This window comes from Pinus tabuliformis, chromosome X, assembly GCF_031772625.1.
Source record: "Pinus tabuliformis cultivar Carrire ecotype Pingquan chromosome X, CPIR1, whole genome shotgun sequence".
Taxonomy (NCBI): Eukaryota; Viridiplantae; Streptophyta; class Pinopsida; order Pinales; family Pinaceae; genus Pinus; species Pinus tabuliformis.
This window is the reverse complement of record NC_142308.1, coordinates 1,095,697,624-1,095,713,271: the sequence shown is the minus strand read 5'-3', so window position 1 is coordinate 1,095,713,271 and position 15,648 is coordinate 1,095,697,624. Positions and strand designations below refer to the sequence as shown.

Below are 15,648 nucleotides of genomic sequence, written 5' to 3'. Positions count from 1 at the left end.
TATGACAATTTAGCAGGCATGGGTGGTCACCAGTGATCATGTCATATGGGGTCATTAGTCAGCTTTCCCAACTTGGGTAAATTAAGAGAAGATAAGAATAGATTGTGGAGTTGGCTAAATGGATCATAGGCAAAATAAGCCCCTGACCAACCTTATGGTCCCCCTATATAGGGATTGTGATGCATGGATTGTTAATGAAGGAATGGGTTCACCCAAGCATATGACTGTTGCGGGCCAAAGTGAGTGGTGTAAGTATTCTTCCCCCTACGGTACGTGCCCTTAGAGAGAAAAGGACCCCCAAGAGCATGACTCCTCACAGGGTTGTAACTAGGAGAATAAGATGGACAAGGCTGTGTGGTAGGACCGACATAAGGAGAATAACCTATATGAGTGATAACACTAGCAATAGGGTTGCCTCCAGGTAAATTAAAATCTCCAAGAAAAATACTAGTAGGTGGCACCCCTCCAATCAAAGAACTATACCAAGCTTGCAACATGCTAGAAGAAACGTTGCCCAAAGGCTGACTAGGAACAACGAATGATTCCCCCCACATATTTCCAGAAGTAACCACACCTAATTAAGGAACAAGAATCATGGTTGAGAAAAGTTGGGTGAAAATATTCCTGATCCTACCGGATGACTAGGGTGAGGCACCATGGCCAGCATAGGAGATCATGTAGGCATGGAAACATTCGAGAAATTTCTAGGAGCTATAGATGAGACCAGTGGAATGCCCCAAGAAGATGTGAGAGGTGCAGACGAACGAGTAGGTATGGCCACACTAAGAGGTGGAAATGATGCTATGGTAGCTGATACTGTCTATGTAGAGGGTAAAGAGGTCTCAAACTCCACCATAGGATAGATAAATCACAAAGTTACAAAAGTATAAGTAGGTGTAGAACCTTTAGTTTTCATTCGCAACTACTGAGGTCCTAGTGGACCGGTCAAGGGTGGATTGGCAGGAGTAGCATAATAATTTGCCAAAGTCTCAATAGAGATCATATCACTACCAGAAGGAATAGGTATAGATTCCAAGACTATGTGTTGATCTAAGTCTTGAGCACTGACAGACACTCTCCATGCAGGAGTGATAAGTCCACCTCTTTCTTGAGGAAAACCATGAAGATGTCGTGACTAATGGTGAATAAATTTAGCTAGGGTGAAAAAGTATAATTTAACACAATTATGTTAGTGCAAACACCCTAAGTCCAAAAATATTGACTCATACCAGACATCACACACTAGAAATGTCCTAAAAGATAGCACATGCAAACCAAAAAAAAAACTTGGCAGTGGAACAATTATACTAGCGACCTGCTTCCCAACCCTTTTAGTTGCGAACTTGGTACAAGTGCCCTTATTAGCCACGTGGCACCCTTTGAGATGACTGAGAGAGTATGACTAATATTTTTCTCAAGTATAGAGAAGACGAACCTGACCCTGCACCCATGTATGACACCTAAGACATAGGCCACTATGGTTACCACCGACAATAACACAACCTGGGGGGAGAGTTGCAGGACAAATCCACACACAAGGGATGGACACTTAAATCATATATCCAAGACTGGAACCCCCTTGAGAGTGTCCTCCCAAGTGGTCCCCAAGTGCTAATAACACCATTTGTATACGTGCAAATTCCGCTATATTGTGCCACCTGAAACTAGGTGAAATGGGTTGTATCACCTCACCTAGCCCAAGTGTGACCTCTTGATTAACCCTATTGTTAGAAGGTTTCCCAGACTACACTACTGCAAATGGATTAACTCCCTACCACAAGCTGCTATGTTTTTTTTGTAGTCTTGAAGCGGCTCACTCACACACCTATCTCCAAGATCCTAGCCTAATATAGTGTTGGTATACTACCAGTCCGTTGATGGTGTTGGACCCACCAACATGTCAAGGGGATCTACTTGGTAAGAAGTCCCAATTAGACCTCAGACTGTTTGGTGTAGGAGTCTCGGAAGTGGGTCGTGAGGTAATGCCTTGACCGCGATGTTACACAGAGGCAAGTAATATAACTCTGTCAATAGCAAGGGTGTGACTGCTGCACTGAGTCAAGGAAGGTGAATGAGAGGTTCTAACACATGGGGGGTGAGATGAATGCGCCCCTTAGAAACCTGTAGTAGTACTCAGCTGAGAAGGGAACACATGAAGATGCATCACAATCTAGAAAGAAGATTAGTCGACAATCCAAAGTTATGTTAAACCAACAACAAATCTTTAACAAGATTCATATACTATCATACGAAGCAGTTCATACACAAATACGTAAGTTAAAAAACATATATTGCTAAGGAACCGAAGCATTCCAACTACAATAACAACATATGCATGAAAATGTGTTGGCTCTTATTATATAAAGAAGTGTAAGTCCCAATCATACAATACATCCATGTAAACCTGCTAGCCCCAACAGTGGAACATTACAGCCACATCTGCCTGCTCCTCCAAAGAGATGAACTAGCTCCATGCAGTGGAGAAGCCAAGGCGTGTTACAATATTGTCCAAGCTTTCTTCAAGATAGTCTTATCAGAAGCTTAGTTGACCAAAAGCCTATACAATGAGTTATGAGGGACTATTTATAGCAAAGCGTGGGGTGACCCTTGACATTCCCATTTGTGACAGTTCATCTACCCTCATGACTCTTCATCTACTCTATGACTGTTACATCCAACTGTTGACACTTGACGTACACTTGACATGAAATTACATTACAATGAACATGTACTCATGTGAGACAACATGGCTTGAGCAAGCCACGCAAAACATCACTTACACTTGGTCTGTTGTGATGAGACCAACTCTTTGGCATGCTTGTGATGGTGAAGGTGGTGAGTTGATGCCAAGCTTGGTCGTCTATGATGGTGTGCATGCATCTCATGGTGACATCTTGCTGAAACGAACTCTTGCCTTCGTTGCAATCGATGCATTGGTTTGGCTCCGTCATCCAACTCATCTGCTAGCGCATGGTCTTCTTGGGTGCGGTTGAACTGGAAATAGATTGATGTATAGTGTCCATGCTGATCTTCAAGTGTGTGCTGGTGGTCATGCACATCAACTTTTCGAAGTACATGTTTAGCTCCAGTTGGACTTGCCTCTTGTCTTCACCTTGGTGAGTGTGTTGAATTGGCTGGATTGCATGCATGCGTACAATGACATGCATGCTGCTGAATCCCCTGCATCAAATCAACAACACTACTCACCATGTCTACTCTGTGTCAGCTATTGGAATGGATCTTTAACTTGTACAGGTGCAGTTTCATCCGTGAGTGCATGTTGCGCCCAATGTTATCCCTTTTCTTGCTGCAACTCATTCGTCTGTCTGTGCAACTTCATTCTCTTCCTGAGTTGCTGCTTCAGCACATGCAACTCCTTCTTTGTTCCATTATCTGTATTCACGTGATCTTCATGTTTCAATGTCACCTCATAGCTTGAGTCTCCAAAGTTTCTTTCATTATCAGTGGATCTGCTTGATCTTGCAACTTTGTTCTGTCTCTGTGTTATCAACAACCTTCCACTTGCATTCAATGCATTCGCTGCATTGGGTATGATACCTTTAGCTTCTATTCATGATGCTGCTCATGGTGATGTTGTTGCTGTCATATCTTGATGTCCTTGTCTACGAACAACTTGATGTCTTCATGAGTAGGCAAGCTCATAGACACTTGATTGACTGCGTCCCCAAGTGTGCTATGAACGATGTCTCTAACTTTTCTCTCTTGAAACCATTGTACCTACACTACTGAGAGGCAGATGAACACCTACAATACTTGGAGACATGGCAACACTCATGGAAAGAAATCTGTCAGTTGAAAACCAAAATGAACTTGAGAACTGACTTGCATCATACTTGTGTGATTGATCATGAAGATTGCGCAATTTCAGCCAGGAGGTCGGAAGACTAACTGCCAAGAATGTGCAAGACATAGTCTGGGATGCTAGGAGACTAATTGACTACAGGAAATGCGTAATGCACAGTCCAGTCTGGCTCCTAACTATTGGAATTGTGCAATGAGCAACCTCAACTGGAAATGGCTGCAGGCTCAGTGACTGCATTTCACAATTTTCTGGATCAGCAGTCACTGTCCCTCAGAAATGCGCAAAACATTCCTGGGGGATAGTCATTGGGTAGAAATGTGCATTTCCTAAGAGGAGGACAGAGCCTTTCCTCTCAGTATTGTGCAATGATTTCTTACTGAGGCTCTTAGTGAGGCAAAGTTCGGGCCAAGGCTTTCTAGACTCGCCGATGGGAAACTGAAAGTGAATGTGAGTGTGAATGCATGGTGATACTGAGTGTAAGAATAAGTGAATGATCATGCATGAAAATGGAAAATGACTCATTCAGAAAATGGAACAACATGCATGTGGGTGAGGCGAGTCACCAAATCGGCGACCGTTCGTGAAAAATAGTTTCATGCATGCGACAACAGTGAGATAGAAACGAAAACTGAAACAGTGCTAGGACAAGCTAATATACATGTAAATGACAACAAGCGCTCACTGAAATCAAGCAAACAATACTCACATAAGCGAAAACACAAAAAGTGACAGAAATGCAACACAAGGCATGGGAAGTGAGCTTACCCCAAAACAGCTGAGCTGAATGTGCCGACAGCTCCTAGATGTGATGTGGGATGCCAGAGTTGAAAGTTTGATGTGAGGAATGAGCTTTGCAACGTCCGGTTGATGAGTTTTGATAACATTGAGGTTGTGACGCACATGCCACAAATCTAGGGAAAGTGACACTTGGTCGGAGGTTTTTGAAATGATCCTTGCATGTAACCACCAACTACTAGAAAAATATTCCTAAAACAAGGGATGCCTTTGCATGCTACCTTGGGAGAAGAAACCCATGCATGCAAGTCAGTTTTGCTTGGTCCCAGAGGGAATCGGTTAACTCAGTTGCACATGCAGGAGACTGTTCTACTGCTGGGAGAAAATGCCCATTTCTAGCTATGAGCTGGGCTGGCTGCCCAAGAGATTTGCACAATTTCTGGGCAGATCAGTTGATTGCTACCCAAATTTGTGCAAATTATAAGCTAGGTAGCCTTGCTAGGGAAAATTTCACAATTCCTGCTTGGAGTGTTGAGTGGAAGAATTGCGCAATATTGGAGCCCAACAGGCTGTCGGGTAGGATTGCGCAATTTTTGGAGGGAAAGATAGTTTCCCTCTAGAAATGCGCAATTTTCTTGGGGAAGTTGCTTAGCTTGCACCTGGACCATGTCTGGGTGAATATCTTGTGAGGGGAATGCATCAAGCTGTGATCGACACACTGCCTTTGTGCAATAAAAACACTGAAACTTTTGAACTTGATGAAGTAAGACAAGCTGCTATAAAGGTTGGAAGGGAGGCTCCAAAACGAAGCTAAGGAAAAATTTCGGAGGGTGGTTGTAGCCGCTACAACACTTGGTGAAACACTCATAGAACTCCAACTCTTTGAATGGACCTTGTTCAAGAAAAGAAAGTATAAAACCTCCAGAAGTATTACTCAGTTCTCAACTCCTCCTGGTTTCACACTAGCTTGATTGTAAGATGTAGCATCTACCAAACTCTTAGTTGATTGACACACATTCCAAGCCAAGTCAACACAGTTGTTTTGATTGGGGCTGAGGGGTATACTGATGCACAAGAAGTATAGTCATCAGAGTCTTGGTTTCATCTTTGGTGTTGCTCCGCTGCCAGTGGGCCTGGACAGTACCCCCACAGAGTCACAAGGGAACACAAGCATGGCTCTACCACCAGAGATCCTAGCCAATACCCCGGTGGAGTTACTTGCATCACCCCTTTGCGTAGGAATCCTTTATCTTATTTCGCCTTATTCATTTTCATTTTTTTCAAACTTTTTTCACCTTTTCATTTTTTCATTTTTGTCTACGTAACTGTGCATATCACTTATTCATTTAGAGGCAGAAGAGGGATCTCGACTTATTGAGAGCAGAAGAGGTTGCTCCTACAAAAAAGTAGTTCATTATACCTCTGATGCACCTGTTAAGGTTTCCCCCCTCACCTTACTCTACTTGACTGAGCTGACAAGGGTTAACCCAAAACAACCGACTAGAGTAGGTGACACTGGTTAGCACGCAAGCATTGTGCTTTCACCAAGGTTCACTTCGAATAATACGTATTTTCCATTGATGTATCATGGAATGAAACTAACAAGTTCTTCATACAGAGGGGGGTTAGTAGATAACGAACTAGTGATAGCAGGACACGACCTCTTGTACTTTACCCAACTTGCTTCATACATGGTTTCATGAAAAACAATCATATGAAATGAAACAAGCGAACTAACAAATAAACAAAGCAAAGCAAGAGCAGAAGCAAAAGCAAAAGCAAAACAAGTAAGAAAAAAAAGCAAGTAGACAAACAAATCAAAAGCAAACACTACTCCTACTCCTAAGCTAACAATGCATGGGTCATATCACATGAAATGATACTTCCAATGCAGCCGCTGGTGCATTGGTTGACCCATGTTGGTGAAGGCAAGGTTCGTGAACAAGACTGTTGTGCGAACCAACAAACAAGAAAGATGTAACAATGAAGAAAAACACACTTTGAGCTTAAAAGTGACCATAAAACAAAGTTGAGTGATAGTTCATGACCTGCATTCTGTGGTGCTACCATGATGTTGTGCTACACTACGTGCAAATGTTGAGTGTATGCATTCTCTTCACTGTGACATGCAAGCAAACATGAGAAAGGTAGACCACTTGTGTCATGTATGTGTGCTTGCTATGTAAGATTCCTCCAATGCATGAGCAATGGGATTGTGTAGTTCGAGTGGAGGAAGTGAAATCTAGGTGTTTGGTTGATCTTTAGTGCAAAGCAGAGAGTGATGAGGAACCTTGAGTGTTTCAACAATTTCCTGAATGGAAGTGAGAGAAACCTCAGTACAACGAGGGCTTGACATTACCATCAGCTTGGGCTGAAGTGCCTCGACAATCTAGGGAGTTTTGACCTCAAGGATAGATATGTCATCATAGACCAGTGTCTTGCATAGATTAATAATGGTTGAATCAACATTGTGATCAGATGAGGAAGTGAATAGATCACGACAACCAAGATCAGAAAATTCAAGATTCTTGTTAGCATCCTCATGATTTGATGAACCGGGTAGAGGGATAGATGAGAAGCAAAGATGTTAAGCCTCTGTGTTTTCAAGAAAGATAAATGACAGATTGAACAGATTTTCCGAGGAAGATGTGTCCTCTCTACACTGTAATGATAGACTGACATCCAAGGTGTCTTGTGAATGATTAGAAGTAGAAGCATCCAAAAATGAGTTTTCATAGGGGAAATCAGTAGTGGTAGAACCACAAGGGATGTTAGGATGAAGTGGATGAGGCACAACAGGAAGGGAGTCACCCTTCACCGTGGGCTCTTCTTTAGATTCCAAAACACACTCATCATCAATGATGGCACAGGCTGGTTGCATAACACCAACTCTGTCGACAGCTTGATCCTCATTCACAATAGGTGAGGAGTCCGAAATGGAAGAACACAAGATAGTACAATCTGAAGGATCAAAAGAACATGAGGACGGAGGCCGAGGGAACGATTCCATGTGACAACCAGCAGGCTTGCAAGCCAAATTTGTGCAAATATCAAGAGCAGGTGGGGTGGGAGGATGTGACAGTGCAATCGAGGTGTGTGTATTATCTCCCACATGACTCCACGGTGGTGGATTTGTTTGATGAGCTGAAGGTGGACAATCACTTGTGACAGCAATTGTGCCTGCCTGTGATTGTGTAGCTCCATCACTAAAGTGTGCTGAGTGGGGCTCAGATATGTGGAAAATATACTCAAATCTTCCATCAAGAAATTCCCAATCAATATCATCTTCCAGGAATCGGTATGCAAGATTACAAAAGCGCGTGTAAAACTGTTCAAAGGATTGATCGGGTTCTTTTCGTAATTTTAGAATTTCTTTGTTGAGTGCTTGACAGTCGGAGTGATTGAAAGAATGATCTATCTCTGCGACCAGATGAGTAAGAGAATGAATGTATTTTTTGGGCAGTGTGGCACACAAGTGCATTGGGTGCCCTTGAAGCGTGTAGATGAACAACGCACAGCTCATGTATTCTTCAAAGAATCCATGTCTTTCACATGAGCCTACAACATCGTCCGCATGCCTTACCAAGGCCTTGTAGCCTTCACCATCAAATGTTTTATGAGACAAGTTATCTGATAGCTTTTTCAAGATGATGAAATTGTTTCCATAAGAAATACATTTCGGAAGAGAAACTTGGTAGTTAGTCATGATAGATGTGTAGACATTCAAAACAGATGTAAGGACTCAGCTTGTCATCTAGCCCTCCTTCTAGCGCCGGAAACGTTGACAATGCTGGACCCACCAACATGTCAAGGGGATCTCTCTGGTAAGAAGTCCCAATTAGACCTCATACCATTTGGTGTAGGATTCCCAGAAGTGGGTCGTAAGGTAATGCCTTGACCGCGATGTCAGACAGAGGCAAGTAAGATAACTCTGTTAGTAGCAAGGGTGTGACTACTGCAGTGAGTCAAGGAAGGTGAATGAGAGGCTCTAACACATGGGGGGTGAGATGAGTGTGCCCCTTAGAAACCTGTAGCAATAATCAACTCAGAAGGGAACACACAAGAAAATATGCATCACAAGTTGGAAAGAAGATCATTCGACAGTCCAAAGTGATGGTTAAACTAGTAGTACATTTGCAACAAGATTCATATGATTACATACGAAGCAATTCATACACAAATATGTAAATTAAACAACACATATTTCTAAGCAACCGAAGAAGTCCTAGTACAATACTCACATATGCATGAAAATGTGTTGGCTCTTATTATATAAAGAAGTGTAAGTCCCAATCATACAGTACATCCATGTAAACCTGGTAGCCCAATAGTGGAATGTTACAGCCACATCTGCCTACTCCTCCAAATAGATGAACTAGCTCCGTGCAGTGGAGAAGCCAAGGCATGTTACAATACTGTCCAAGCTTTCTTCAAGATAGTCTTATCGGATGCTTGGCTAACCAAAAGCCTATACAATGAGTTATGAGGAACTATTTATAGGAAAGGATGGGGTGGCCCTTGACATTCCCCTTTGTGACAGTTCATCTACCCTCATAACTCTTCATCTACTCTACGACTATTACATCCAACTGTTGACAGTTGACTTACACTTGACATGACGTGACATTACAATGCACATGTACTCATGTGAGACAACATGGCTTGAGCAAGACATGCAAGACATCACTGACACTTAGTCCATTGTGATGGGACCAACTCTTTGGCATGCCTGTGATGGTGAAGGTGGTGAGATGATGCCAAGCTTGGTCATCCATGATGGTGTGCATGCACCTCATGGTGACATCTCGTTGAAGTGAACTATTTCCTTCATTGCAACTAGTGCATTGATTTGAATCCTTCATCCAACTCGTCTGCTAACAAGTGCATGGTCTTCTTGGGTGAGGCTGAACCGACAACACACTGATGCATAGTGTCCATGCTGATCTTCAAGTGTGTGTTGGTGGTCATGTGCATCAACTTGCCGAAGTACATGTTCAACTCCATCTGGACTTGCCTCTTGTCTTCGCCTTAGTGAGTGTGTTGAATGGGTTAGATTGAATGCGTGTGCACAATGACATGCCTACTGTTGAATCCCTTGCATGCGATGAAAAACACTACTCACCATGTCTACTTTGTCTCAACTGATGGGATGGATCTTTAACTTGTACAAGAACAATTTCATCCGTGAGTGCATGTTGCGCCCACTGTTGTCCTTGTTCCTACTGCAACTCATTCGTCTATCTGTGCAGCTTCATGTTCTTCCTGAGTTGTTGCTTCAACACATGCAAATCCTTCTTTGTTCCATTCTCTATCTTCACACAATCTTCATGTTGTGCCATCACCTCATAGCCCGAGTCTCCAAAGTTTCTTTCATTATCAGTGGATCTGCTTGATCTTGCAACTTTGTTCCGCCTATCTGTTGTCAAAAACCTTCCACTTGCATTCATTGCATTCCCTGTGTTTGGTATGCTGCCTTCAGCTGCTATTCATGATGTTTCTTGATGGGATGCTATTGCTTTCATATATTGATGTCCTTGTCTACGAACAACTTGATGACTTTGTGAGTAGGCAAGCCCATAGACACTTGATCGACTACATCCCCAAGTGTGCTCTGAACGGTGTCTCCGACTCTGCTCTCTTTAAACCATTGTACATTCACTACTAAGAGGTAGATGAACACCTACAATACCTGGAGACATGGCAACACTCATGGCAAGAAATTTGTCAGTTGAAAACCAAAATGAACTTGAGAACTGACTTGCATCCTACCTGTGTGACTGATCATGAAGATTGTACAATTTCGGCTAGGAGGTCAGGAGACTAACTACCAAGACTGTGCAAGGCATAGTCTTGGCTGTTGGGAGACTCTCTGACTGCTGGAACTACGCAATGCATAGTCCAGTTTTGCAGCTGACTACTGGAATTGCGCAATGTGCAATCTCAGTTGGCAATAGTTGCAGACTCAATGACTACATTGCACAATTTTCTGGACCAACAATCACTGTCACTCGAAAATGCACAAAACAGTCCTGGGGGACAGTCACGGGGAAAGATTACGCATTTCCTAATAGGAAGATAGAGCCTTCCCTCTCAGGATTGTGCAATACTGTCTTGGTGAGCCTCTTGGTGAGGCAGACTCTGGGCCAAGAATGCCCAAACTCGCCGATGGGCAACTGAAAGTGAATGTGAGTGTGAATGCATGGTGATACTAAGTGTAAGAATAAGTGAATGATCATGCATGCAAATGGTGAATGACCGATTCAGAAAATGGAACAACATGCATGTGGGTGAGGCAAGTCACCAAATCAACAACCGTTCTTGAAAAATAGTTTCATGTATGTGACAATAGTGAGATAGCAACGAAAATTGAAACAATGCTAGGACAAGATAATATACATGTAAACGACATCAAGTGCTCATTGAAATCAAGAAAACAATATAATATACATGTAAACGACATCAATTTTTCACTGAAATCAAGAAACAGTATAATATACATATAAACGAAATCAAGTGCTCACTGAAATCAAGCAAACAGTACTCACATAAGTGAAACAAAAAAAGCGACAAAAATGCAACACAAGGAAGGGGAAGCGAGCTTATCCCAAAACAGGTGAGCTAAATGTGCCAACAGCTCCTAGATGTGATGTGGGATTTTAGAGCTACAAGTTTGATGTGAGGAATGAGCTCTGCAGCGTCTGATTGATGAGTTTTGATAACATCGAGGTTGCAATGCACATGCCACAAATCTAGGGAAAGCATCACTTGGTCAGAGGTTTCTGAAATGATCCTTGCATGTAACCTCCAATTGCTAGAAAAAGATCCCTGAAACAAGGGATGCCTTTGCATGTTGCCTTGGGAGAAGCATCCCATGCATGCAAGTCATTTTTGCTTGGTCCTGGAGGGAACTGGTCAACTCAACTGCACATGCAAGGGACTACTCGATTGTTGGGAGAAAATGCACATTTCTAGTTGGGAGTTGGGTTCGATGCCCAAGAGATTTGCACAATTTCTAGGCATATTGGCTGACGCTACCTAGATTTGCGCAAATTCTGGGCTGGGTAGCCCTGTTGGGGAAAATTGCATAAGTCCCGCTGGGAGTGTTGACTGGCAGAATTATGCAATCTTGGAGCCCAACAAGTTGCTAGACAGGATTGTGTAATTTCTGGAGGGAAGGCTGGTTGCCCTCCAAAAATGTGTAATTTTCTTGGGGAAGCTGCTCAACCTATAGTTGGACCAAGTTTGGGTGAAAAACCTATGAGGGGAATGCATCAAGCTATGATCAACACGCTACCTTTATGCAAGAAAAACGCTGAAACTTGTGAACTTGATGAAGCAAGATAAGCTGTTGTAGATTGTTGGAAGGGGGGGTCCAAAACGAAGCTAAGGCAAAATTTTGGAGGGTGGTTGTAGCCGCTACAACACTTCCCAACACACTGGTAGAACTCCAGCTCTTTGAGTGGACCTTGTTTGTGAAAAGCAAGTCTAACACCTCCGGAAGTATTGCTCAGTATTCAACTTCTCTTAGTTTCACACTAGCTTGATTATAATATGTAGCATTTGCCAAACTCTTGGTCAATTGACACACATTCCAAGCCAAGTCAACACAGTTGTTTTGATTGGGGCTGAGGGGTATATTGATGCAAAAGCAGTTTAGTCTTCAGAGTCTTGGTTTCATCTCTGGTGTTGCTCCACTGCTAGCAGGCCTGGACAATACCCCCACGGAGTCACATAGGAACACAAGCATGGCTCTGCTATTAACGAGCCTGGTCAATACCCCGATGGAGTTACTTGCATCACCTCTCTACACAAGAATCCTTTCTCTTCTTTTGCCTTATTAATTTTCATTTTTTTCAAACTTTTTTCACCTTTTCATTTTTTTCATTTTCATCTTTGTAACTGTGCATAGAACTTATTCATTTCAGCGGCGGAAGAGGGATCCTGACTTATTGAGAGAAGAAGAGGTTTTTCTTGCAGAGAAGTAGTTTATTATACCTCTGACGTTACTATTAAGGTTCCCCCCCTCACCTTACTCTACTTGACTGAGCTAACAAGGGTTAACCCAAAACAATCGAATAGAGTAGGTGACACTAGTTAGTGCGCAAGCATTGTGTTTTCACCAAGGTTCACTTCAAATAGTACGTATTTTGCATTGACGTATCATGGAATGAAAGTAACAAGTTCTTCATATAGAGGGAGGGTAACATATAACCCAGTAGTGATAGTAGCACACGACCTCTTGTACTTTACACGGCTTGCTTCATACATGGTTTCATGCGAAACTATCCTAGGAAACAAAACAAGCAAACTAACAAACAACAAAGAAAAGCAAGAGCATAAGCAAAAGAGAAAGAAAAGAAAGTAACCAAACAAGAAAACAGAAAAACAACTCAAAAGAAAACACTACTCCTACTCCTAAGCTAACAGTGCATGGGTCATCACACATGAAGTGATACTTCCAATGTAGCCATCAGCACATTGGTTGACCCATGTTGGTGAAGGCAAGGTTTGTGAATAAGAAAACTGTGCGAACCAACAAACAAGAAAGATGTAACAGTGAAGACAAACACACTCCGAGCTTACAAGTGACCACAAAACAAATATAAGTGATAATGCATGACCTGCATGCTGTGGTGTTGCCATGATGTTGTGCTACACTACGTGCACATGTTGAGTGTATGCATTCTCTTGATTGTGACATGCAAGAAAATGTGAGAAAGGTAGACCACTTGTGTTGTGCACGTGTGCTTGTTGTGTAAGATTCCTCCAATGCATGAGTGATGGGATCATGTAGTTCAAGTGGAGGGAGTGAAATATTGGTGTTTGGTTGATCTTTAGTGCAAAGCAGAGAGTGATGAGGAGCCTTGAGTGTTTCAACAATTTCCTGACTGGAAGTGAGACCAACCTCAGGACAACAAGGGCCTAACATAACCATCAGCTCAGCTGAAGTGCCTCGACAGTCTAGGGGGTTTCGACCTCATAGACAGATAGATAAATGTAGACCAGTGTCTTGGATAGATTAACAATGGTTGAATCAACATCATGCTTGGATGAGGAAGTGAATAGATCACGACAACCAAGATCAGAATATTCAAGATTCTTGTCGGCATCCTCATGATTTGATGAATCGGGTAGAGGGGTAGATGAGAAGCAAATATGTTCACCCTTTGTGTTTTCAAGAAAGATAAATGACAGATTGAACAGATTTTCCAAGGAAGATGTGTTCTCTTTGCATTGTGATGACAGACTGACATACGAGGTGTTCTGTGAATGATCAGAAGTAGAAGCATCCAAAAATGAGTTTTCATAGGGAAAATCAGTAGTGGTAGAACCACAAGGGATGTCAAGATGAAGCGGATGAGTTGCGCCCAGAAGGGAGTCACCCTTCACCACAGGCTCTTCTTTAGATTCCCGCACACACTCATCATGAATGATGACGCAAGTTGGCTGCATAACACCAACTTCGTCGACAACTTGATCCTTTTTCACAGTAGGTGAGGAGTCTGGAATGGAAGAACACAAGACAATACAATCCAGAGGATCAACAAAATGTGAGGGCGAAGGTCGAGGGAATGATTCCATGTGACAAATAGCAGGCTTCCAAGCTAAATCTGTGCAAATATCAAGAGCAGGTTGGGTGGGAGGATGTGACAGTTCAACCGAGGTGTGTGTATGATCTCCCTCATCACTCTGCGGTGGTGGAGCTGTTTGATGAGGTGAAGTTGGATAGGCACTTGTGACAGCAATTGTGCCTGCTTTTGATTGCGCAGCTCCATCACTGAAGTGTGCTGAGTGGGGCTCAGATACGTGAAAAAGATACTCAAATATTCCATCAAGAAATTCCCAATCAATATCATCTTTTAGGAATCGGTATGAAAGATTACAAAAGCGCCTGTAAAACTATTCAACAGATTCATCGGTTGCTTTTCATAATTTCATAATTTCTTTGTTGAGTGCTTGATGGTCGAAGTGATTGAAAGCATGGTCTATCTCTTCGACTAGATGAGCAAGATAATGAATGGATTTTTCAGGGAGCGTGGCACAAAAGTGCATTGTGTGCCCTCGAAGCGTGTAGATGAACACCGCACAACTCATGTATTCTTCAAAGAATCCATGTTTTTCGCATGAGGCTACAACGCCAACCACGTGCCTTACCAAGGCCATGTAGCCTCCAGCATCAAATGTTTTATGAGACAAGTTATTCAAGGGATTTTTAAGGATGATGAAATTGTTTCCATAAGACATACATTCCGGAAGAGAAACTCAGTAATTAGTCATGATAGATGTGTAGAGATTCAAAACAGTTGTGAGGACTCAGCTTGTCATCTGGCCTTCCTTGTAGCACCAGAAATGTTGACGATGCTAGACCCGCCAACCTGTTAAGGGGATCTTCCCGGTAAGAAGTCCCAATTAGATCTCAGGTCGTTTGGTTTAGGAGTCCCAACAGTGGGTCGTAAGGTAATGCCTTGACCGCGATGTTGCACAGAGGGAAGTAAGATAACTCTATCAGTAGCAAGGGTGTGACCACTACACTGAGTCAAGGAAGGTGAATGAGAGGTTTTAACACATGGGGGATGAGATGAGTGTGCCCCTTAGCAACCTGTAGCAGTACTCAGTTGAGAAGGGAACACACGAGAAAAAGATGTATCACAAGATGGAAATCAGATCAGTCGACATTCCAAAGTGATGGTTAAACCAACAACACATCTGCAACAAGATTCATATAATTTCATACGAAGTGGTTCACACACAAATACTTAAGTTAAACAACATATATTTCTAAGAAACCAGAGTAGTCCAACTACAATAATAACATATGCATGAAAATGTGTTGGCTCTTATTATATAAAGAAGTGTAAGTCCTAATCATACAATACATCCTTGTAAACCAGCTAGCCCAACAATGGAATGTTACAGCCACATCCACCTGCTCCTCCAAAGAGATGAACTAGCTTCGTGCAGTGGAGAAACCAAGGCGCATTACAATACTGTCCAAGATTTCTTCAGGATAGTCTTATCAGAAGCTTGGCTGACCAAAAGCCTATACAATGAGTTATGAGGGACTGTTTATAGCAAAGGCTGGGGTGACC

General features: G+C 42.6%; 1 pseudogene; it reads left to right on the top strand.

Annotated features, from left to right (window-relative positions):
• The first annotated feature begins 656 nt into the window (after positions 1 to 656).
• The window catches only part of LOC149143646 (F-box/kelch-repeat protein At1g22040 pseudogene), a 128,217-nt pseudogene continuing 113,225 nt past the window's right edge, over positions 657 to 15,648 (top strand).